This window comes from Mesocricetus auratus, unplaced genomic scaffold (assembly GCF_017639785.1).
Source record: "Mesocricetus auratus isolate SY011 unplaced genomic scaffold, BCM_Maur_2.0 Super-Scaffold_100006, whole genome shotgun sequence".
Taxonomy (NCBI): Eukaryota; Metazoa; Chordata; class Mammalia; order Rodentia; family Cricetidae; genus Mesocricetus; species Mesocricetus auratus.
In genome coordinates, this window is record NW_024429190.1 from 51,501,873 (window position 1) to 51,525,708 (window position 23,836).

The window sequence follows — 23,836 nt, forward strand, 5'->3', positions numbered from 1 at the left end:
AGTGAAGGGGCAGACATCACTCCTCCTCAGTGAAGGGCAGACATCACTCCTTCTCAGTGAGGGGCAGACATCACTCCTCCCAAAACATCACTCCTCCTCAGTGAGGGGCCAGACATCACTCCTCCCCAGTGAAGGGGCAGAGATCACTCCCCCCAGTGAAGGGACAGACTTCACTCCTCCTCAGTGAAGGGGCAGACTTCACTCCTCCTCAGTGAAGGGCAGACTTCACTCCTCCTCAGTGAGGGGGCAAAACATCACTCTTCCCCGGTGAAGGGGCTACCAGGAGCCATTGAAAACAGAAGCATTAGATGAACAGATCAGGTTTTCATTGTTTTTTAAAAAGGGTCTCATGCAGGGCATCCTAACCCTGAACATTCGATCACCAAGTGCTGAAATTAGTAACAGATACACACTACTACACCCTGTTACTGGGGATCAAACCCAGGACAGGGGCATGCCAGGCAAGCACGCCATGAAATGGGCGATCATTTCTAAGTTACATCTTGAAGCCAACTGGATGATGGTAAAGGACTAAAACAAGTTGGAACTTTTCTTTTTAAATCTGACTAGTCTATAGAGTTATTTCTAAACACCACAGACATACAGATTGCAGAGTGTGGTCCTGAAGCAGAACTAAGAAGACTCCACAACTGAACAAACGGGTGCCATCATTCCACAAACGCTGTCAACAGCTACTGGCCCACATCTCCACACACATCTTCCCATGATGACCCGAGCAGCTGCGGGGGTCTTGTGATTTTTCTCCTCTATATTTTTCACTGGTTTTTTAAGACAAAAGATTAATGTTGCTGTAATCTCACTAGTTGACTTGATGAGATCCAGAATCACTGGCAGGTGAGAAGCCTGGGGGAAATCATCTTGATATGGGCCATTAAAGAGTAGAAAGCCCTGCTCTTGTGGGTGGCACCATTCCCTGGTATAGGATCTTAAACTCTGTGTGTGTGTGTGTGTGTGTGAGAGAGAGAGAGAGAGAGAGAGAGAGAGAGAGAGAGAGAGAGAGACAGAGAGAGAGAGAGAGAGAGAGAGAGACAGAGAGAGAGAGAGAGAGAGAGAGAGACAGAGACAGAGACAGAGGGAGGGAGGGAGGGAGAGAGAGAGAGAGAGAGAGAGAGAGAGAGAGAGAGAGAGAGAGAGAGAGAGAGAGAGAGAGAGAGAGAGAGAGAGAGAGAGAGAGAGAGAGAGAGCACCTTGGGCACAATGTGACCAGCTGCTTTAAACTTCTGCTGCCTCGACTTCCCCAGTACGTCAATGGACTGTACCTTCAACTGTGACCCAAAACATGAGCCCTCCCTCCGTAAGATGCTTGTCAGGGTATTTTTCCCTGGTATAATACACACTGTCTTGGTTACTTTCTCCTCAGTGCTGTAACAAACAATGTGAAAGAAGTCAGGCATACAATCCATTCTCAGGGGAAGCTGACAGGCATGGATGGCTTCCTTACATTTCTATAGCTTTGGAAACAAGGAGGTGAGATGCTGGTACTTGGGGAACGGGGAGAGAGGATGCTGACATTCAGGAAATGGGGAAAGGGGACAATGGTACTCAGGATATGAGAAGAGGGGGTGCTGGTACTCAGGAAATGGGAAGAGAGGGATGCTGGTACTCAAGAAATGGGAAGGAGGAATGTTGGTACTCAGGAAATGGGGGAAGGATGCTGGCACTCAGGAAATGGGAAGAGAGGGATGTTGGTACTCAGGAAATGGGAAGGAGGGATGTTGGTACTCAGGAAATGGGAAGGAGGGGTTGGTACTCAGGAAATGGGAAGGAGGGATGTTGGTACTCAGGAAATTGGGAGAGATGCTGATGGTTAGGAAACAGGGAGAGAGAGATTCTGGCACTCAGGAAAAGAGGTGGGTGCTGGCACTCAGGAAATGGGGGAGAGATGCTGGTACTCAACTCACTTTCTCCTTTTCTACTTTTTCTTCATTCAGTCTTGGTCTTCAGCACATGAGATAGTGGTCCTGGTAGGTCTCCCCTCCTTCATTAATCCTATCTGGAAACATACTCAGACATTCAAAATGTGAAACCATCCTGAGTGAGGTAACCCAGTCACAAAAAGAGAAACATGGCATGTACTCTCTCATATATGGATTTTAAACATAGATCTGGGGAGTGTCAGCCTACAATCCCATGGACTGAGAGTCTGAGAAACAGAACCTTCATTCAGTGGCTGATGGAAGAAGAGGCAGACTCCCTCGGTTAAGTACTGAGCTGAACTCAAGAAAGCCAGTAACAGAGAGGGAGGACTGATGACCAAAGGGATTAAGACTGGGCTGGTTTAACCCCCAGAAACAGCTGACCTGACAAAGGTTAACTCTTGAATCCCAGGCATCAGCCTGGGAATCCAGCATGGGACTGATCAAGACCCCCTGAATCTGGGTGTCAGTGAGGAGGCCTAGGGAATCTATTGAGCCTTGGGCAGCAGATCAGTACCCATCCCAAGTATACACACAGACTTTGGACTCCCATAGAACAATGTGAGGTGCACTCTCACCCTAAACTCTTGGGGAAGGGTCTAGGCCCTGCCCTATATGAAATGACAGACTATGGACACCCCCACAGGAGGGCCTCACCCTCCCTGGGGAAATGAGGGGATAATGGGGGGGTTGGGGGGAGGGCACAGGAGAAGGGGAGGGAAAGGGAGAGGGACCTGGAACTGACTTGTGAAGCAACCTTGTTTCTTATCTAAATTTAAACTGAAAAATAAATAAAATAAAATAAAATAAAAAATAAATCCAGTCAAGTGATAATGAAGATGAACTATCTATCACAGGGTCTCAGTAGGCAGCATAGGCTGTCTTCAAACTGTACTCTCCCTGCCCCTGCCTTGGGCCTCAGTTTCTTGGGGGAGGATCTTTTTTTCTTTAAACAGAGCAAATGAGATGACTCCTTCAAGCTAGTCAGGTGTTGTACATCTGCTAGAAGATTCACTTCTGACTCAGCAGCCTTTCCTGGTTTCCTCTGTCTGCAAACTGCCACCATGACTTTTTTCATCAGGTTAAGCCTAACGGTCTCTCAACTCTCAGCTTCAATGTTCATCAAATTGCAACCCATAACCTCTCCAGTTTAATAATGCTCTGACCTTTGAATTATCTCTTGACACATTAAGCACACATTTAGACCCGTGTTTAACATGGACTCCCCAAGGAGACCACTGCCCAAGGGCAGGGATTATAGCTTGTTACCTACTGCCAAGCTGCAGGACTTCAAACTGGCAGGTATTACTTACTGAATTCGTTTCAAATAAAGTCACAAAGGGCCTTCGCTTGCTCAACTAGGAAGACAGCCATGCCATTAACTAACTGATAAAGGGAATGCTGGAATACTGGTTCCTTGGATAAAGTCAAATTCTATCTGGGGAATGTTTGAAGAAATAGTTGGAGTCTGGGCTGTATAAGGGGCAACTATCAAAGAAAAACTGATGAGAAAACTAAGTGGCCACCAATGGGGAAGGAATAAGAAAAAAAATGAAGCAGGCAGGAAACTGATTAGAGAATATCTCTGCTGTCATGAAGGAAACAAGGGGTTGGTATTCCTAATAATAAAGGAGCTTATAAAGAAAAAAGAAGAAAAATAACCACCACTAGAAACCCAAAGAAAGAAGGGCTAAGGGAATGGACAGCTAAGATGCAGAAATGCAAATGCAACTTCACTATGCAAATAACCAATCTCATTCAAGTTGAGGGTGCAAATTAACTTAGTAAAACCCCCAAAGGTTTGAAAACATATTTCATGACAGAGTTGGGTATACACAAACAGGCACCCACTGATGAGAACACGGAGTCTCTCAGGCTGTATCTGGAAACATCTAATAAAACTAATGCACATTCACTTGGCTCTGATGGTACAAATTCACCTCTAAGAACCCGCCTGGAGTGTGAAACAGTAAAATTAAAAGCAGCACGTGTATATTCACCACAGTGTATTTTAGATTAGCAAAAGATTAGGAACAACCCAGACTCTGATACACTCAATGAGGTGCTCTCTGGCTGTCCAGAAGATAAATAATAACGGGTAAGGCATGATTTTCAGAACGTATCAAAGGAAGGAAGGCATATAGTACACTGCAATTTATATTAAATTGAGAGATATGAGCATAGTCTGTTTATATTTATTTTATTTTATTCATTTTGTGACATGGGCCTTGGATTCCCTGGAGCTGGAGTTACAGGCTGTGGGCTGTCATAGGGACTAGGAGCTGAACTGCAATCCCCTGAAAGAGCAGCAAATACTCTTAACTGCTCAGCAACGCTCCAGCCCCACCTGTTTATACTTAAACAAATCAACGGAAACTTTCCAATGGTTTCCTACTAGAGGAAAAAAATAGGAAATAACTCCTTTCCATATACCTTGTTTTGTGGGTGTTGTCTTTGGAAACTATTATAGATGACTGTAAAATAACATTCCATCTTCGAAGTTACTATGTTTCAAAGTGAGGATAGCCAGTTGTCGGCTTAACCACACAGAGGAGGATTATTATGGTATGTCTGAAAGGCATGCCAAGGGCCCCCACCTCCCGGTATTCACACGCATACACAATCCCTCCTCTTTAGCATGGAGAGGGTTTGGAGACTTTCCTGTGAAAACAGAATGCAGAAGAATGCCAGTGTTGCAGCAAAGCAACATAACGGCAACAAAAAGGCAACAACTCTGTTCCTGGGCTGCTTTGTTTTTTTTAAGGAGGGATCTGAGTATAATGTATCCATTTGGCCTTTTAAAAAATGGTGGCCTGCTCCAAGTGCTGGTTCCATGACAGTCAGAGCTCTATGCAGAGAACTGTCTCAAACAAACAAACAAAACAAAAATATGCTGTTTTGATGCATGCCAAACATAAATGACCTTGATTACATTATGCTGAGTGAAATAAGTGACCCATAGGAGGAGAAATGCTGATATGTCCACATTTGAGGTATTCCGACCCTAACAGAAAGCAGCACCAGGTGTTATGTAGGGCAGGGTATAGGCGAGTGGAGAGTTCCACTGAATGGATACTGTGAATCCACTCAGTCCCAATCAACTCAACTGTGGATCATGAAAAGGTTCTACAGATATAAGAGGGCGATGAGTGAGAAACAGCAAGAATGCGCTTTGTGCCATCGGATTGCACACTTAAATACAGTCAAGGTGGATAACCGCTGTGCCGTGAGAAGCCCATGCCTGGCACATGAGGTCCCAGGTTTCATTCCCAGCACTAAAGAAAAAGAAGTGAAATTCTAACCAACGGCCAGAAAGGATTTAAATCCTACCAAGAGTCAGCTGGGATATACCGCAGAAGGCTTTGTGTGTGACCCCACACACACACCAGTTGAAGTGACTGTGACCCCAGAAAATATCACCATGGCAGTTTATGAGAAGCTCAGCTACACCTCAAAGAAACAGAGTGCCACCAACCATGAGATGATGATGTTCACTGTAGTCACCTGGGAGATTTGGGAGACTCAGTCACACAGCAATAGATAACTAATGCACACAGTACTTTTGCTAAGCATTCTTAGAGACATGTACCCTACATGTCCAGAAACAATGTACCAATTCCATTCTGGGGTACATGGAAGAGAAAATACATAAAACATATAACGTCTATGAAAGACGTGCAAAAAAATTCAGGGCAACTGATTTCCATCAGTTGGAGAATGAATAAACAAATGGTGGCATTTCACACAATAAAACAGTCAATATGGATAAAAGGACTGTTATTTTGAACAAAAGCAGGGAATCTCAGACACTTCACACAATGGCAGGACTTCATACACACCTGTATTGTTTGTTTCAATGGGGTTTTATTTGGTTAGTTGATTAGCTTAGGTTGCTTTTGTTGTTGTTGTTCTGTTTTGTGTGTTTTGAGAGAGGGTCTCACTATGTAGCTCTGGCTGACTATCCTGGAACATACTATAGATCAGCCTGGCTTCCAACTCACAAAGATCCAACTGCCTCTACTTCCTAAGTACTGACACTAAAGGTGTACTGTGGAGAGCTGTGCCACACAGCGCCTTAAGCACCTTAAAGATGGCGCCGGCTTCCGCATTCCACCATCCCGATGGTGAGTGCGCTCGGTAATAAACAACTCCTTATTTGGCCTGCTCCCATCCCACCGGGGTCACGCCATCATCATCAGATTGCTTATGCATTCTGGTGAGCCTATGGCTTGCGCACACGTGGCTGCTCAGGGTTGGCTGGCCTCGGCTATTTAGGGAGCAGGAGGGGTTTCTCCCGTGGCTGCCTCCACGTTGTTCATAAAGGTCCTGAATAAACCGCTTGTGAGAAGGATTCCTGAGTCGCGTCTTCCTTGCTGGTCGAGGTGGTCGTGACAATTGTACACCATCATATCTAGCTAGTTTGCGTTGTTGAGATAGAGTCCTGCTACATAGGCCTGGCTGGTCTCAAACCCACAGCAATCCTCCTGCCTCAGCTTCCCAAATGTAATGACATGAGTCACCATGTCCAGAGTCACAGATAAATTCATTAAAAAAAAACAAAAAACAAAAAAGCCAGGAGAGACTCTATCATTGCTGAGAATCATGTATATGAGTAATTATTTAAAGTTCTAGTCACATTATTTCTGGTGCCATAAAGAACCATATTTGCAACTGGAAGAAATTAGTATAAAATGAATAAATAAATAAATCAAAATGCAGAAACTAAACTGAGAGAACCAATTTGTATGAGAACCCCTAGAGCCTGGATTGTAATCTTAAAATTCCACTTTAGGAAAAAAGAAAAAAAATAGGATTCCTTGGAGAGACCATTGACACCAGGATTGGGGAGGAAATGTCACTCCTTCATGCTCCTTCTAATAGTTCAAGAGCCCCCAAAATAAGGGGTCAACAACCAATTTTGTAAATAAAGTTTTATTGGAACACAAGCTGTGGCCATTTGTTTACATTGACTGGTTGTTCTCCCTTTACTTTAGCAGCTACATAAGTCACAAGCAGAGAAAAGGCAGAAGTCTTCAAATACAAATCAGCCATGGGTGGGGGGGATTTCTCTCAACCCCTGACCTGATTGTCTTTGGAGTGCAATGCTTTATGGGAGACTGGAGAAGGTGTGAATACTTGGTGTGGTTTGAATAGGAATGGCCCTAATAGATTCATATTTGAATGCGTGTCTCATAAGAAATGACACTACTGAGAAGTGTAGCCTTGTTGGAGTGCAAGTGGCATTGTTGGAGGCAGTGTGTCACCGTGAAGGTGGACTTTGAGGTCTCAGATGCTCCAGCTAGGACTACTTGGGCTGTCTCTTTCTGCTGCCTGTGGATCCAGATGTAGAGATCTCAGTTTCTTCCCCAGCACCGTGTCTGCCTGAACGCCCCCATGCTTTCCCACCATGATGACAATGGACTCAACCTCCAAAACTGAAAGCCAGCCCCAATTACATGTTTCCTCTTATAAGAGCAACCATGTTCATGGTGGCTCTTCACAGCAACAGAAACCCTAAAACTAAGACAACTCTGGAACCAAAATGAAGACACTGATTTCAATACCATAGGAAGGGAACAGTCCCAAGTCCCAAGCAAAGATGAGGTAGAAGACAAAGTGAGGGGAGTAAGGAAGGTACAGAACTTGGGGCTCAATCCTAGGGCACTAATGCTAGCTGATTCATTGCTTCCAGCTGCTTCTAGCCTTCTTCAAAACACACCTGTATTTTTTAAGGGTTCTAAGACTGGACTCACTGATTAAGATCTTCTGATCCTGAAAAACAACTAAGGAGAAAATAATGGAGACCAGGCAGGTCAGGAAATGCAAGCACCACAAATGCAATTGAGAACAGTAGAAAGGAGGAGAAAGACAACATCTGGACAAATAAGGAGAGACCTGGAGGTCAGTGGAGGAGAAGACCGCAGGAAGAAAAGGATAAAAGGCACCAACTTGCAAAGAGAGGTGCCAAGTGAAAAATACTCTAATAGTAGGCATCTTATTCCTGTCCCATAACTCACTACTAGACCAAAACCAGATGGCAGAGGGAAGAAAGCATGTCTTCAATTAAAAAAAATAATTAAAAAATTCTTTGAATTTGTTCACTGAAGTAACAAGGTATTACACAAAATCTTTTTACAATAAGAAACCCACAAATCTTTTCATTGACTCACTGCACGTACGACAAAACTGATGTCCAAGACTAATTAGTTTGTGACCTTTAATAACCCTATGTAGTTGAAGGTAAGAACTAGAGTTCAACCACAGGAACCCTTTCCTCACTCTACCGCTGAGGCCCCGTCTACAGCCAGACTTGCTCTGTGATGACTTCTCTACTATGCTAAGTCACTATGCATTTTCATTCATAAGTAGTAAGCCTTTGGTAAATGTGTTAACTGCCTCAAAGGGCACCTATTTCAAACCAGCTCCATTTTAAGTTCTCCCATTTCAGCAATGTGTTCTACTTAATCTTCCTCCTCGGCCCTTTCTGCCCAAAGATGTGTTCTGAGGAAACCTGACACATGAAAAGGCACACACAGGGCCATGCACTAAAAGGAGCTGATGTCACACACCTCTCTAATGATGTCCATGAGTGTTTCTGCATGATTTCCAATCACCAGAATGGAAGAAATCATGGAGAACCCACAGCCTATCAAATACACACCCCAGGTTCATGTGTCAGGCGGACTGCTGTTACTCTAGACTGTTGGAGTGATCACACCGAGTCTCCCCTAGGAGATTTTCATTCTTAATTTCATCCTTATTGTTACTTTTCCCTGTATGTATGGAAGTTAAACTTTCTGTGCTGGTATTAATGTTCAAGTCCTTCACAGCAAACAAGAAATTTCCTAACAGCAGTCTTTGAGCTCTCCAGAAAGAAGATGGGGCCCCACTTCATCGATTCCACTTGATGCCTCTGAACTAATAAACACCACCCTAAAACCAGTTTGGGACCATAAATAAGGCTCGAGACAACTCCAGACTAGCTAACTGAAACAATGATGCACCTTCCTATTACACCCTGGCCAGAGCTTCAGATAAGAACTTCAGTCAAGCATCTCCCGCCATGCAGAGACTAGCTATAAATGTTACAGCTAGTCCTCTCGAAACTTTTGTTACTTTATTTTTTTTTCCTTACAGGATCCCATGGAGTTATCGTAGTCCCATTTCAGCAGGAAATAATCCTAAAAAAAACCAATGCCCTTTTTCCCTACTATTAGCTTTAAGGGATGGTATTTACCTGCATAGGGTGAAAAAAAAAGTCGTTTAAGGTTGGGTATGGAAGGTGATTCTCAGACTCGGGTATCTCTTTCAGATATGTTTAAGGGTATGGATGGGAAAGGTATGGTTAGGATGGGATATAGATAGATTAACATATTTTCTGTTAGCTATAGATAACTTAAATTGTTAGAGTATTGTATGTTGACTGTTTAGGGTCTTCTTTCTGTTTACAATGTTTTACAAACAAATATAAAACTATTTTGATACATTTTGTATATTGATACAACTCAGGATATTGCACTTTACAGTTCTACCTCTAGTCAAGACATTTCAGTTCTATCTCTGTTATTGAGAAATATACATACATATATATTTACATTTTTAAAGTTATTGTCCTGGTTAAATTATTTTTGGGAAGCTTCAGCCATTGTACAACTACAGACTATTACCACCCATGTTTCTTATCTGTGAGATTAGTCAGACATAGATATTGGATCTTCAAACACTTCATAGATCTGCAGACTATGACATTTAAATGTTTTAATATTAGTACTCTGTTGACATGAGACACAATTGCTCTTGACAGTACCAAGCTATTCCTGAGAACATATTGGGCACCGATATCACTCCTTCTGGAGTCCGTTCTCTCCTCGGCTAACAGCCTCATGGGCAAAGAACTGCTCCTACCTCGACCGCTGACTTTGGACATGCTGTCATACTATGCTTACAGGAGATAAACTTAGAAGACTGCTAAACCTTGCCAAGTCTGGGTAAGTCAGTCTTTCTACCTCCTTGCTTCTGTGTTGGTCAGTCAGAAACTCCAGGCCTTAGCCAAAGCTGGTTGCCCCTACACTGCTGTGAGACTCTGGGTGACTGTCCAGGTAACCTGCTGTTTCTGTCTTCGCTGAACCTTTTGGAAGTTACTCACCTGCACTTCCTGCCTACCCTAGTATTGTTATCCTCCTTCTCAGGTCTCTGATGAGGTTAAAGATCAGACTGTCACAATTACTATTCTCTCTTCCTAGATAGAAGTATTAGGTACAAGACTTAAACTTTCCAGCTTAGGACAGCTCTATAGTAACCTCCGTTGTGCCTTTACCCTAGGACTGGATATGTAGTTCTTGCTTTTCATTCTAGCAGCTTCACTGGCGATAGGTCTTAAATGTGTTTGTTCTTACTTTTCCTTCTCCTAGAGCATACTTGATATTTGCTATCTTTGTATCTAGTTTTGTAGCAAGCCTAAATCTTTTTCTTAGGACTAAAAGGGGAATTGTAGTGAGATATCCACCCCACCCACACCTGTAGCACCAAATGGGTGTGGTCACAGGTGAGGAAGTGATGGGAAGTGAGTTTAGGTCTGGGGTGTGGTCAGGTGGTGCTCTCTTGCCTCCAGTTAGGTCACAGGGAGCAGCAGATCCTTAGAGCGGGAACCTGTGACAGCCATCTGCTTCTTCTGTAAGTGACTTCTCCCCAAAATAAATTACAGTTAACCTATATTTGAGCCTGGTCCCGTAAATCATTATCCATGCCTCCGCAGAGATTAACAAAGCATTTATAAGGTCTGGGGTGTCCAGAGTCAATTGACCTGGATAGCACTTAAAGGGTTAAGACCTGCCCAGAATGAGAACAGTAACTTCCAGTAAGTCGGGGACCCCAGAGGGACAACAGCAGAAAGAAGCGGCCATTACATGTTCCCTCCTCTCTACTTCCCAGTCACTTCTGTTTGCCATGCTTTTCTGCCATCATGTTCTGTCACAGGCATACAAGCCATGGAGCCATCTTCACAGACTGCTACCTCTGGAACCAGGAGCCTGAAGAAATCTCTCCTCTCTTTAGGTCGACTTGCTCAAGCCTTTTGTCATAGCAATGGAAAGTGACCAGTGCAACTATTTTATATGTATTATTCACTCATACTAAGCATTACATTTTAGCAGTAAGGCAACACAGAAAGGCTATTTTAGATGTGGTTCAGAAATTACCAAAAATAGCTCTGACTTATATGTAAAAAGAGAGAGCCTAGGAAGAGACTTGAAAGGCAATCCAAAGAGCAATCATCTCACGATTCCATCATCCTTTAGAGGGGTGGGCACCAGCCTGACAGCCCGAGCTTCACCCATAGGACCCACGTGACAGAGGGATAGACTCAACTCCCACTAGCTCCACACACTTGTGTGTGCCCACCCATGTACACACACGCAAAATAACCCAACTTCAGTCCTTACCACTGAGAGATGGACGTTGAGGCACAGAGTTTGTAGAAAAGACACCAAATTTGGAAAGGATCCATCTAGAAGCTTTGTCGACCTGGAGCGTGTACTTTACAGGCACTGAAGTGGACACGCTGGGAAAAGGCAGCAGCAATTCTCCATGAGTGAAGCAGAGTGTGGAATGTCGGAGGCTGGAAGACAGAAATGCGGAGTGGGTCAGTCCTAACATCCAGGGCTAAAACAAAGTATGCAGTACTTTAGTTAGCAGCTGCCATGTGGCGTGCTACTAATAAAGTAAGTATTGCAATTGACAACTTGGTCAAAACCTTGCTTTTAAAACAAATAAATACGTACATAAATAAGCGGGGCGGTGATGGCACACTAGCTGGGGGTGGTGCACTAGCCTGGGTAGTAGCAGCTCACACCTTTAATGCCAACATTGGGGATTGGGGGATGGGGTGGCAGAGGCAGGAGGATCTGTGAGTCTGAGTCCAGCTTGGTCTACAGAGTAGATTCCAGGACAGCCAGGGCTGTTAAAACAAAATAAAAAACCCTCCGAGGCAGGAATGTCGCTCTGTGGTAGAGAGCACTTGCCCAGCAGACAGACATTCTCTAAGGTTCTATCCCCAACATCATAAAAAGTAAAAGGAAAAAAGCATCTCAAGGCTGGGCAGCAGTGGTATTATGCACCTTTAATCCCAGAGAGGCAAGCGGCTCACTGTGAGTTCCAAGTCAGTCTAGTCCCCATAGTCAGCTGCAGGCCAGCCAGAGCTGCACAGTAAGGAAGGGCCTATCGAAAAAACAAAAAACATTTCAACTATCTGTAGGGAGATACAGGACAATGTCAATTAACCTTCAAGGGCTCTAACCTAAAATGTTTCTTTTCTGCTGCTACCATCTTTCTCAAGTATGTTACAATTTTAAAGGAAATGCCAGACCATCTTTCTCAAGTATGTTACAATTTTAAAGGAAATGCCAGTCAATAGTTACTTATTTCTTGAGGAAACAGCATCTGGGAACTTGGGACAGTGGTCTTTCTTCCTACACTGGGGCCCTCAGGGCACAGGTGCTCTGCAATGCTGGGAGTGGTGTCAGTACACTCACAGTGAGGTCTGCAATTAACCAGTGACCTCAGAAATACCATCCTCCACATACAACTGCACACACAGCGTGACAGTTGGATAGCAAGATTAGTGTAGGGTCAATTGTAAAACAGAAAACAACCCAAAACGATTTTTTTAATTGCCTACGCATCCCACACAGCTGCAAAATAGAGATGCCCTGTGAACAGTCATGAGAAGACCACCCGGCCACATTAAATTAGCAAGCTACAGAACACTATGTTATATTCTGGATTTAAGAAAATAGCATGTTAAACTGGGTGTGGTAGCACATGCCTATAATTCTAGCACATTTGGGGTGGAGGCCGGAGGATCAGGAGTTCTATACAATGCATTAAAACCCAACTTAGGCTGCAAGTGACCTTGTCTCAAATGGAGTTGGCACTTAAAAGTTACATGAGAAGTGGGTCAAATAATTACCTGGTGAGGACAGTGAGGAAATAGGGATGGGAAAGGTAAGGGTTCCTCCATTTTATCTTGTGACTTCTGAAACACGTGAGTTTCAAACAAAATTAAACTCAAGACAAGTTCCCCAAATAAGTTGATTCCCCCAGTTTCATAAAGTACTCAAGGTCACTTTTCTGAGGAATCAATGACTAAGATCCTTGTATCTCAAGAGGACCCAGGATCCAACACACCCCAAGTGCCAACTGGATACTAGCACTCCATGCTTCAGTGAGTGAGACTGCAAACTCTACTCTGGGGACCTGGAAGCTCCACTGTCCTCGCTGACAGGGAAAGCCCAGGAGGCTACCAAGACACACCACGAGACTACTAACAACCAGCATGTCAGCATGTGAAAGAGCACTCTAGAATGTTCACAGCGCTGACCTGACTCAAGAACTCAAATGCCTACAAAATTCTACCAAAGGCAAGAAGTATAAACATCCAAAGTGGAAGATATGCCATGCATTATGCTTAACCTAGAGCTTGCAGTTGAACATGAAGGATTCACCACAATTTGGGGGGGGAGGGGTATTTTTATTAGTTCTTTGAGAATTTTGTAAAATGTCCTTTGGTTCATATTCATCTCCCTCCTAACTCTTCCCAGGTTAACGCCCCCACATCCCCATCCACCCACCTCTGTGTCCTTTTTTGTTTTGTTTTTTAAAACTAATCAAGAACAATTAGTGATGCCCAAATATCCTTCAATGTGTGCCTTCTACTGTAAATGTGGCACCCTACCAGGGGCTCCACTGTCAGAGAAAACTGTCTCCCCCTCTCCCAGAACCTAACTGTTGCCAGATAGGGCAGAATTTCAGTCCCAAGTCCCCTCTCCATGCTGGGATTTGGTCTGCCTTGGGCTTGCACAGATCTTGTATATGCTGTCACAGCTACTATGAGTTCCTATGTGCAGCTGCCCTGCTCTGTCCCAAGACATTGCTTCCTCGTAGTCATCCTCTGCCTCGGGCTCTTACACTCTCCAAGGCTCTTTCACAATGATCCCCCAGCCCTGGGAGGAGGGTTCAGTATATCTCTTCCCTTAGGGCTGAGCATTCTGCATTCTGGTGTTTTTTGGTGCCTTAGCAAATTGTGGGTCTCTGTGTTAATCACCAGCTGCTGCAAATAGAAGCTTCTCTGTTTTTACTCTGTCCCTGAACTGCTCTGACATAGTATAAAACTTCAAAAAAAAAAAAGATTTTAAAAAAGGAGAATGAAAGAGGCATTCAAAATAATTTCAAAAATAATGCACAGAAATGTTACTAAGCAAAAACAAAACAAACAAACAAAAATCCCAAAACTTAAAAAATAGCTTATTCACTAATGTTCATAGTGCTGGTGTAGAGACTTAGTATATGTTGAATTGCTACCAGTAGCAAGTGTTCTTCTGAGGGACAATCATGGATACACACTGACAAACTAAATTTAAAATATGGATGGGAAATACTGTTATTTCTAGGTAGTGGTTTTAAATGTGATGTCTCGCATACACTTTTCTGCAGTTGTCACGATGAACATCAGAAAAGCCACTTTTAACAGTAAAATCTCCAGAGGAAGGTATTAGGATGAAAGTATGTGCCCCGTTCCCAAATTTGCATCCTGACGAACTAACATCAGTAGGGGAGGGGGATTTTAAAGGGAAGTCAGGGCATGAAGGTGGGGTCCCTGGAATGGTAATGCTACTGTTCCTAAAGGCACAGGAAAGCTTGCCACCTGTATCTACCAAACCAGGAAGTGGGCTCTCACCAGACACCAGCTCTGCCTTGACCACAGATTCCACCCCCAGGACTGTGAGAAATTAAATTGACTCAGCAGTGTACGGTATTTCACTGCCACATTCCAAACTGACTAAGGCTGATGGCACTGAGCAACAAGAACATGGCTAAAATCCTCACATACCACTAGTGGGAACAGAAAGTCAAGAAGCAACTCCAGAAAAACCTATGTGATCCTCAAAGGATAAACACTGCCCAGGAATTCCACTCACGGGTATACAAACACAAAATGAAAATATATACCCCATAAAAAAATGCATGCTCGTCGGACCGTTTTATACAATTGCCAAATGGTAGAAATAATCCAGATGTTACCTACCAATGAACGGTTAAGTGAAACTAGGGTGCGTGTGCCTGCTGGAGTATTACACTACCACAGAAAGAAATAATGTACTGACATGCATTGCCCAATGGGTGATCTGTAAAATACACTAAGTGAAACAAGATGATGTCCAGAAACAGACGATCTACACACAGAGAGAGCAGATGAGCCGGTGCCTAGGAACGGAAAAGAGGAATGATGAAAATACAGCAATCAACTGTGGAGATGGCTGTTCAAGTCTGTGAATTCACAGTAGCCATAAGTTGTATACTTTGAGTTGGTAATTCATAGTGGCATATGGATTCCATCACAATACAACTGTTTCTTTCTTTAAAAAAAAAATACCTATACTCAAACTCATTTATCAATAACCCAATATCTGCCACATCATTTGTTACCTTCTTTCTTTGCAGAATAGGCAAGCCTTGGGTCTAAACATAACACCACACTACTGTCAACCATAAAAGCATGGGGAGGCCATGCCTTCTGAGTTTCAGCTTCCATAGAGGCTATCGGAATCAGAAGGTGCAATCTCATTTTTTTCTCAACAGAACTACATGCCAGCCAGGAAGAAATTTTGGGTCAACTGTGTTTATTATATTACATAATTTAGTCAAGTAATACATCAAGGACCAAGCACGAGTGTGAAAAGAAAATGCTTTGTCTTTAAAAGCGAACTTTGATGACTGACCTAAGGAAAACCACTCTAAAAGACATTACACAGGCCTGGGTGGTGGTGGTGCACCCCTTTAATCCCAGCACTCAGGAGGCAAAGGCAGGTGGATCTCTGTGAGTTCCAGGCTAGCCTGGTCTACAGAGCTAATTCCAGGACAGGCTCCTAAAGCTACACAGAGAAACCCTGTCTCAAAAAAACAAACAAACAAACAAACAAACAAACAAACAAAAAAGACATTGTACAGAAAATGCTGTGACTTTATTTCAAAAGATTAGCGACTTTAAAATATTTGTATATTTACTCATAAAATGTTTAAAGTATGGCCGGGCATTGGTGGCACACGCCTTTAACCCTAGCACTCAGGAGGCAGAGGCAGGCGGATCTCTGTGAGTTCAAGGCCAGCCTGGTCTACAGAGTGAGTTCCAGGCCAGCCTCCAAAACAATACAGAGAAACCCTATCTTGAAAAACAAAAAACAAACAAACAAAAAGTTTAAAGTATGTACTTTACACCTTATTTCAAACAAGTTCTGTGTGTGTGTGTGTGTGTGTGTGTGTGTGTGTGTGTGTGTGTGTGTGGTATCTGTGCATGTGTGCGTGTTCACATGTAGCATGTGCATGTAAAAGCCCTGAAATTGACTTGATTTCAGTGTCTTCCTTGATTTCTCTGCAATTTATCCCCTGTCACAGGTTTCTGTGGTCAGTTCTGCCTGCACTAGCTCAGCAGCTCTCTGAGTTTCCGCCTTTGCCTCCTACGTCCTGGAATTACTGGTGGCCCACACCTTCCCTTCTTCAAAATGAGTGCTGAGATCCATCCACACTGTGACCCTCAGGTTGTTTGGCAAGTATTTTAACCCCTGAGCCTTCTCCCCAGCCCCTTAAGTAAGTTTTCTGTTAAATAATCAACTGCCAGTATATTAGACCACAAATATTGTATAAGAAAGCCTCTGAAGTTACTGGAGGGTGGGGGAATGTTATCTGTTTCATGTTGCTTTAAAGATAGAAAGCCATGTGCCCCGGGTGGGCCTAAACTTCATTATGTATGTAGCAAAGATTGACCTTGGACCCCTAAACCCTCCTGTTTTCATCTTCAAAGTGCTGGGATCATCACCATGCCTAGATGTATAGGTTATTTTTCTAGGGGACTAACACAGGAACTAGACACGTTGGCTCAGCAATTGAGAACATTGCCTACTCCTGCAGAAGAGTAGGACCAATTTCCAGCAGCCACATGACAGCTAACAGCTGTCTGTAACTCAGTCCTAGGGAATACCACAGCCTCTTCTGGCCTCACTGATAATTCACACACATGGTGCACAGACACATATGAAGGCAAAACACACATACGCATAGACCAAAAATAAATCAATCTTGCTTTAAAAGGGTTAATCCTCCTTTTTCAAAGCTAAACTGCATGTCACCTATGTATTCAGGTGACTGTTACATCAAAAAGAAAAAGAAGCCTGCAGAACTGGAAACTCTTCCTCACTCATTTACACGCATGTACAAACTCCACAGACCTCCTTCTCCTCCTAGGACCACTCATCTTCACACACACACCCCTTTTTAAAAAGATTGTTCTCACACTATTATTGCTGGGGTTTTGTTGTTCTTGTTGAGGAAGATGCTCTCTCCCTCCATCATATAGGTTCCAAGGTTGTAAACCAGGTCATCAGGCTGGATGACGACAAGTACCTTTACCTGCTGAGCCTTCTCAACAGACAGGCTGCCTTTCTGGTGACTCTACTTAATCAACTCTGTCATGAGCTCCCAATGCCTGTCGTACTAAGATAGAAGATACTCTTCTACTTGCCCACGACAGAAGGACTATGTGGGAATCCTACTGGGTCTCTCTCTACCCTCCCTTCTTTAGGGACCCTACTGCATCTCAGGCATTGCTTTCTAAGGTGAAGTTCTGCCACCGATGCCTGCCAGACAGCAGGGGAACACACTGCCTTGGGAGTCAAGATTGTAATAAAAGCCACAAAACCACCAACCTGTCTCCCTAATGCTCTCTAGACTGGGCTTCATACAAATATATGCCCCACAGTCCTGCACCCACATCTGCCGGCTCCCTTCTGCTATCTGGAATGTCCTGTCTTTGTGTCTGTGAACTGAAACACTTCTAAAAATGTTTTTAAAGTAGAAAGCCACTTACCCACTCAAGAGCCTTAGCCTTCTCCACTGCAAAATGAGAACAATGCCTTCAAGGGCTATTTCATCAAGATTCAAAAGGACTGTGAAAGTATCCTGAGTATTGTTTAGTGCGAACTCAGAACAATAGCTGGCAGGTGTCACTCAACAGTTCTGTGTTGTTGTTCCATGAACACAATGAGAACCCAAGAAATATTTTCTCAATCGACAGAACAATAGAAAATGCCTTTTCCAGCCACACTGCACTCTTTGCTCTCCAAAGAGCAGTCTGCGGCTTGACACCTCCGGGAAGGAAACAGACTTTCCAATGGAGCTTTCACTTCATGAGAATCTCACAGACACACAATATCAGAAGAGACCCACTACGTGGTGGATCTTGATTCACTAATAAAGTCACGAATAATAAAAACAAGAAAGGGGACAGGAAATAAAGTCATTTCGTGTGTGTGTGTGTGTGTGTGTGTGTGTGTGTGTGTGTGTGTGTGTGTTTACTGAGGGTATTCACACTGCTGTCCAGCCACCACCATCATCTGACTCCAGAACACGCTTCATCTTGCAAAACTCAGCACCCATGACACAGCGACGCCTCATTACCCTGCCCTGGCCTCTTACAGCCACCCACACGCTTGCTATCCCAATGAACTGATGACTCTCACACAACTGGAATCACAGCTACCTGCCCTCTGGGGGCCTGGCTTGTTTCATCAAGCACAATGTCTTCAAGGTTTATACGCATTATTTTGTTTTTCAACAAGCTCTCCGAGACCACTCAAGGACACGGCTGGGGTACGCTGGAACTGACGTATATTGCTGGCACTGCCCTGCAGAGCTGGATGGCTCAGACAAAAAAGAGGGGGGCGCATCTCCCACTTGACTGTGGGCACCGAGCCAAGTACTCTGGTAGGTATGTTTCCAACACCTCTTAATTAAGCCCACACAACTCTAAGGAGGTAGTTAGTGTGACAATCAACAAAGGAAAAGGGGGTCCTAAAGAACTCTCAATGATGTGAACCCGGCCACTGCGTTCACATCTTATTTCCACTTTGCTTTCATCGTAGAACTTCTGTCGCTAGCTGACACAAGCTTGTTTACATGCATGCATTCAAGTCCTTAACTGCCTGTATTGAAAGGCATTGCTACTTTAACCACCCAGAGTGGGCAGAGTGGAGACTAGAGGAAGACAAGGAAGCACTGACTGAGTGACATCAGCGGGGGAATGTGTCACCAGTGCCAATTACACACAGGTGCTCTGTGACTATGTGCTTCACTATACCATTCAGAGGGTCACAACTGTGTAACAAAATTGTATCTACATAGTTCACAACCCAAACACGGTCTCTGGCTCTTCTGACACTCTCACCATGAATGTTTTTTTCTTTTTCAGAAAGCAGAAGGCATCATTACTGCCAGACACATTTAGGGTTTGTTCCTGGATACAGAATCAGGGTCGGTAAACACATAGATGGAAGATAAAACTCTAATCCAGAAAGCCAGTGTTTCTGAAAGGCAGATACAGACCTATCTCATCCTTGGTTTTCTACTAATTTGTTTGCTTCTGGGTGTTTTGTTTTGTTTTGAGACAGGGTTTCTCTGTATAACCCTGGCTGTCCTGGAACTCACAAAGATCCTCCTGCCCCTGCCTCGCAAGTGGTAGGATTAAAGGGGTGAGCCACTGCCCTACCTGAATTGTTTTTAAATAAACTACCTGAAGACTCTCTCTTTTTTTAACTCAAGATGGCAGATAACACTGTATATATGCACCTCAAAAGCATGTCTTGCATTGTTACAGTTTGAATCTGAAATAGCTCCCAGCCCAGGAGTTAAGTCTTGGACTCTTGTTCTCCAGTGGGTGCTGTTATTTTGGGAGTTTGTGAGGTCATTAGGAAATGAAGCCTCACTTGGAGAGATAAGTCACTAGAAGTTGGCCTCAGGGGGTCATAACCTGGGTCCTGGTCTCTAGCTCCTGGCAAGCTCTCTGATTCCTGGTCCACTGTGATCTCATCAGCTAGCCCCTTCCATAGACTGAGCACCATCAATTGAGCTCCCTGCCTTCCCCATCATGATGGACTGCAATCATCTGAAACTGTGAGTCGAAAGTAAATGTTTCTGTCACAGACTGTGTCACTGCAATGTAGAAGTAACTGTGTAAATAACAGCTACATATACAAAAATACACACTTCTCCTTTTCATTTAGATTTAAGCACCCTACATTGCCCATTTCCTCCCTTACAGTTAAAGCTCTTTACTGCAGGTTCAAGGTGTTAAAAACTAAACACAAACTTCAAACTTTAAGATATCCTCCTTCCCAAGCTAATGATTCGAATCACCTCCAGAACACCAAATTGTGTGGAAAGAAACTGGGTTCTTTTAATGACTCCCAAGAAATCCATACTTACAATCAAAGTCTACATGTCCTAGTAAACTGTTGTTTTCAGAAAGTACTTTCTTTTGATCACAGTATGAAAAATGTTAGTCAGTTAAAAGAAAAAAAATACTGTGTTCACAAAATAACTTTATCCTCATCCATGCAAGAAGCCGCGGTTTCCTTTCTGGGGTAAACAATAGGCCTTGGGAAACACATTCCCTGTTAAATGTCTTTGGCATTTTCCACACACAATTGGTTCGACTTCCTAATAATCACCATTTACCAGAAATGTGAAAGATAAAAATCTATCATGATACACAATGAGACTAAGCAAGCCAAAAGGGGATAGAGAAGAAAACTGCAAGGCTGCCTGAAGGCGGGGCGTCAAAACTCCCAAGCCAGCACAAGCACCTCCCAGCTACTGTTTAAAGACTGAGAACTGCAGGTCCAAGGTGACAAAACTCTCCTTTCTTTCTTCCTTCCGTAGGAGGGATCACACTCATTAGCATGCCCTCTGCCAAGAAGGAAGGAGGGGGAGGGGGATTGTCCCTCAGCTACTTCAACATTTTTGTCTCCTTTTATGATAAAAGTTCTCCAAGGTCTCTTTATGATAAAAGCCCTCCAAACAGTGGTTCCTGTTTAGTAAGTACTTCATTCCCTCCTCCTCCTCACTCTCCTGCACCCATCCCAACTGGACCCCACAGGAGTCGCTGTTCTCAACCTCAATCTTCAATGCACTCACAGGCAGCATCTCTCTCGCGCGCCATTATTAAGATGCTTTCCTCACGTGGACTACAAAATGACACCCATTATCCTAGTTTTGTTTTGCCTGTTTCATCCGCAGCCTCGGCCTCTGGAGTCTAGCGTTGCAGTTAGAACAAATCCCAGAGAGCCCACGTGTGCACACATGACCCCCTCCCTCCATCCAGGAGGCAAGTGGCACCTCCCCAAGGAGGTCACACGAACACCCCCACCCAAACTAACTGCTGCCCACCATGCTCTCAATAACCTGGCGTTTCCTTCTACATCCAGCGTCTACACTTGCCCACCTGATGAAGCAGACACTCCTAGGACAGTCGTGTAACATCACGGACACATCTCCTTACTCCAAGGACTCAATAGTCACTTGTTGTTTGGGTAAATCCTGTCCGTGATGACACTAAACTTAAAAACATTCACTGTCTTGCTAATATTTTCCTTGATCAAATGAATACTGAATATCAGCAATGCCCTACATTTCCATTTGGCTGCTTTTGAAGCACGCTAAGCAGCCCAGGGTAACTACAATGGAGCTGAGCTTGTTTGAAATCCCCAATGCCTTGGTGTAGCTTTTCTTCCATGTTGAGATGCAACCCAGTATCTCCAGAAAGAGCTGTATTTTAAACTGGCTCCTCTCTTCCTATGAGGTGACTCAATCAAGCTACATGCAAACAAGCTTAAAGGGAGAGATACATTTGGAGGACAGCCTAAGACAGCCTTGTTTCCTGTCCCAATGCCAGCCCCAGTGACTGTCACAAAAGAGAATATCCAAACAGCTTACCAATTATAAAGGGACAACACTCCGAACCTAAAGTTGAGCTTATTGGGGTTTTTTGTTATTGTTGTTTTGTTTTTTACATTTATTTATTTATTGGGGGCTGGAGGCACATACATGACATGGCATAGGTATGGTGGTCAGAGAGCAAATTTGGGGATTTGTTTCTCTCCTTTCATTTTGTGGGTTCCGCAGATCCAACTCAAGTCCTCAGGCTTGGCAGCCAGTGCCCTTAGATACTGAGACACCTCACTAGCCCCAAATCATGAATTCTTTAAAAGGTACTTTAAGATAAGAATAAATAAGAATAAGAATAAGAATAAGGAAGGGGAGGGGAGGGGAGGGGGAGGGGAGGGGAGGGGTAGGGGAGGGGAGGGGAGGGGAGGGGAGGGGAGGGGAGGGGAGGGGAGGGGAGAGGTCCCCACCCAGACTAAGCAGTTATTATCTGCTATGGTCTGATTGGCTCCTGGCAGTGTGTACGTCTAAGATGAGCCCCTAAAGAAAACAGTCCATGCTCAACCCCTCCCTCCCTCCCTCAAGTTGTTAAACTAAATATAGACTGCAGCAATCTTCAACTAATGCACATACCCCTGAGAGAAAGGAAAGAGGTAATCCAAACTCCATCACAGCCAAGCAATGACACAGCTTGGGGCAGGTCACCAGGCACAGCTAATGTGTGTAGGGAGCAATCACTCACCATGTGTGGAGAGCTGGTACAACAAAAAGACCAGGAAACATTTAACTCCATACAAGTGGCCCTTGAAGGTGTGAAGGCAAAAACATCTGCTTTCTAAGACAGCTGTTCCTTTGGGGGGTGATCAGAATGGTGATTAAAAACACAAAAAAGGGGGCCGGAGAAACAACTCAATGATTAAGAGCACAGACTAATCTTCCAGAAGACCTACCCCAGAAGACACACAGTGGCTCCCAACTCCAGTCCCAGGGGACCCAATACCCTCTTCTGGCCTCCCAGGCCCCAGACATAGCACGGTGCTCAGCCATACATACATACAAGCAAAACATCCGGACACAAATGAGGGCTGGGAATGGCTCAGGAGAGCAAGAGAGACTGCTCTGCAGATCAAGACCTGGGGAGGCTCAATTGGTAAAGCACTTTCCATGCAATCGCGAGGCTCGAGTTTTAGAGCCCCAGCACCTACACAGGAAGCTGGGCACTGTGTACACAACTCTAATCCCAGTTCTGGGGAGGTGGAGACAGACAGGTCCTAGAACTCACTGGCCAGCCTGCCTCGCTAAATTGCTGAGCCCTGGGTTCTGTGAGAGAACCTGTCTTGAAAAATAAGGTTGAGCCCGGCGGTGGTGGCGCACGCCTTTAATCCCAGCACTTGGGAGGCAGAGGCAGGCGGATCTCTGTGAGTTCGAGGCCAGGCTGGACCGACAACCTCCAAAACAATACAGAGAAACCCTGTCTCGTAAAAACCAAAAAAAAAAAAAAAAAAAAAAAAAAAAAAAGAAAAGAAAAAGAAGGTTGAGAGCAACTGGGAAAGACAACCAGTATTGGCTTCTGGCTTCCACGTACTATTCACATACACCTGTGCGTTTACATGCATACATGCATGCATACATACATAAATACATGCATACATTACATACATATACATATATGCATACACATGTTTAATTTGAGATTAGTATTTAAATTAGTGGACTAAGGAAAATGAACTGTGCTCCAAGCCAGGCCTGGCTAGTAGTGCATGTGACTAATTTCAATTACTCAGAAGGCTGAGTCAAGAGTGCCACGAGTTTAAGGACAGCCTAGAAAAAATATGGCAACCCTCATCTCAAAACAGACAAAACCCAACAGCCTCCAAACTGTGAGTGAACTACGTCCTATCAAGAGAATACCTGAATGGAAAAACACTGATCTTTCCATTAGATTGGTAAATTTGGTCAGCAGACTTCAGACCTGCCATGTCTCTACAACCATGGAGCCAATTCTTCAAAATATATGAACTCCCAAACACTCTCACGCTGTCTGCCTTCCTCTGTCTACACACACGTTCACACACTGAGTTCATAGTTCAGTTGTTCTAGCACACTCACTAGTACAATCCAAATTAGCATCT

General features: G+C 44.0%; 1 protein-coding gene across 6 annotated transcripts in view; it reads right to left on the reverse strand.

Moving 5' to 3' along the window:
* The window catches only part of Fryl (FRY like transcription coactivator), a 235,955-nt gene that overhangs the window by 187,600 nt on the left and 24,519 nt on the right, over nt 1-23,836 (reverse strand). For all 6 annotated transcript variants that reach the window (XM_040747185.1, XM_040747186.1, XM_040747184.1 and 3 more), the window contains one exon: nt 11,378-11,553. The gene's annotated coding sequence lies outside the window, so the exon portion shown is untranslated. Of the gene's footprint in view, nt 1-11,377; nt 11,554-23,836 lie in introns of those variants that run through there.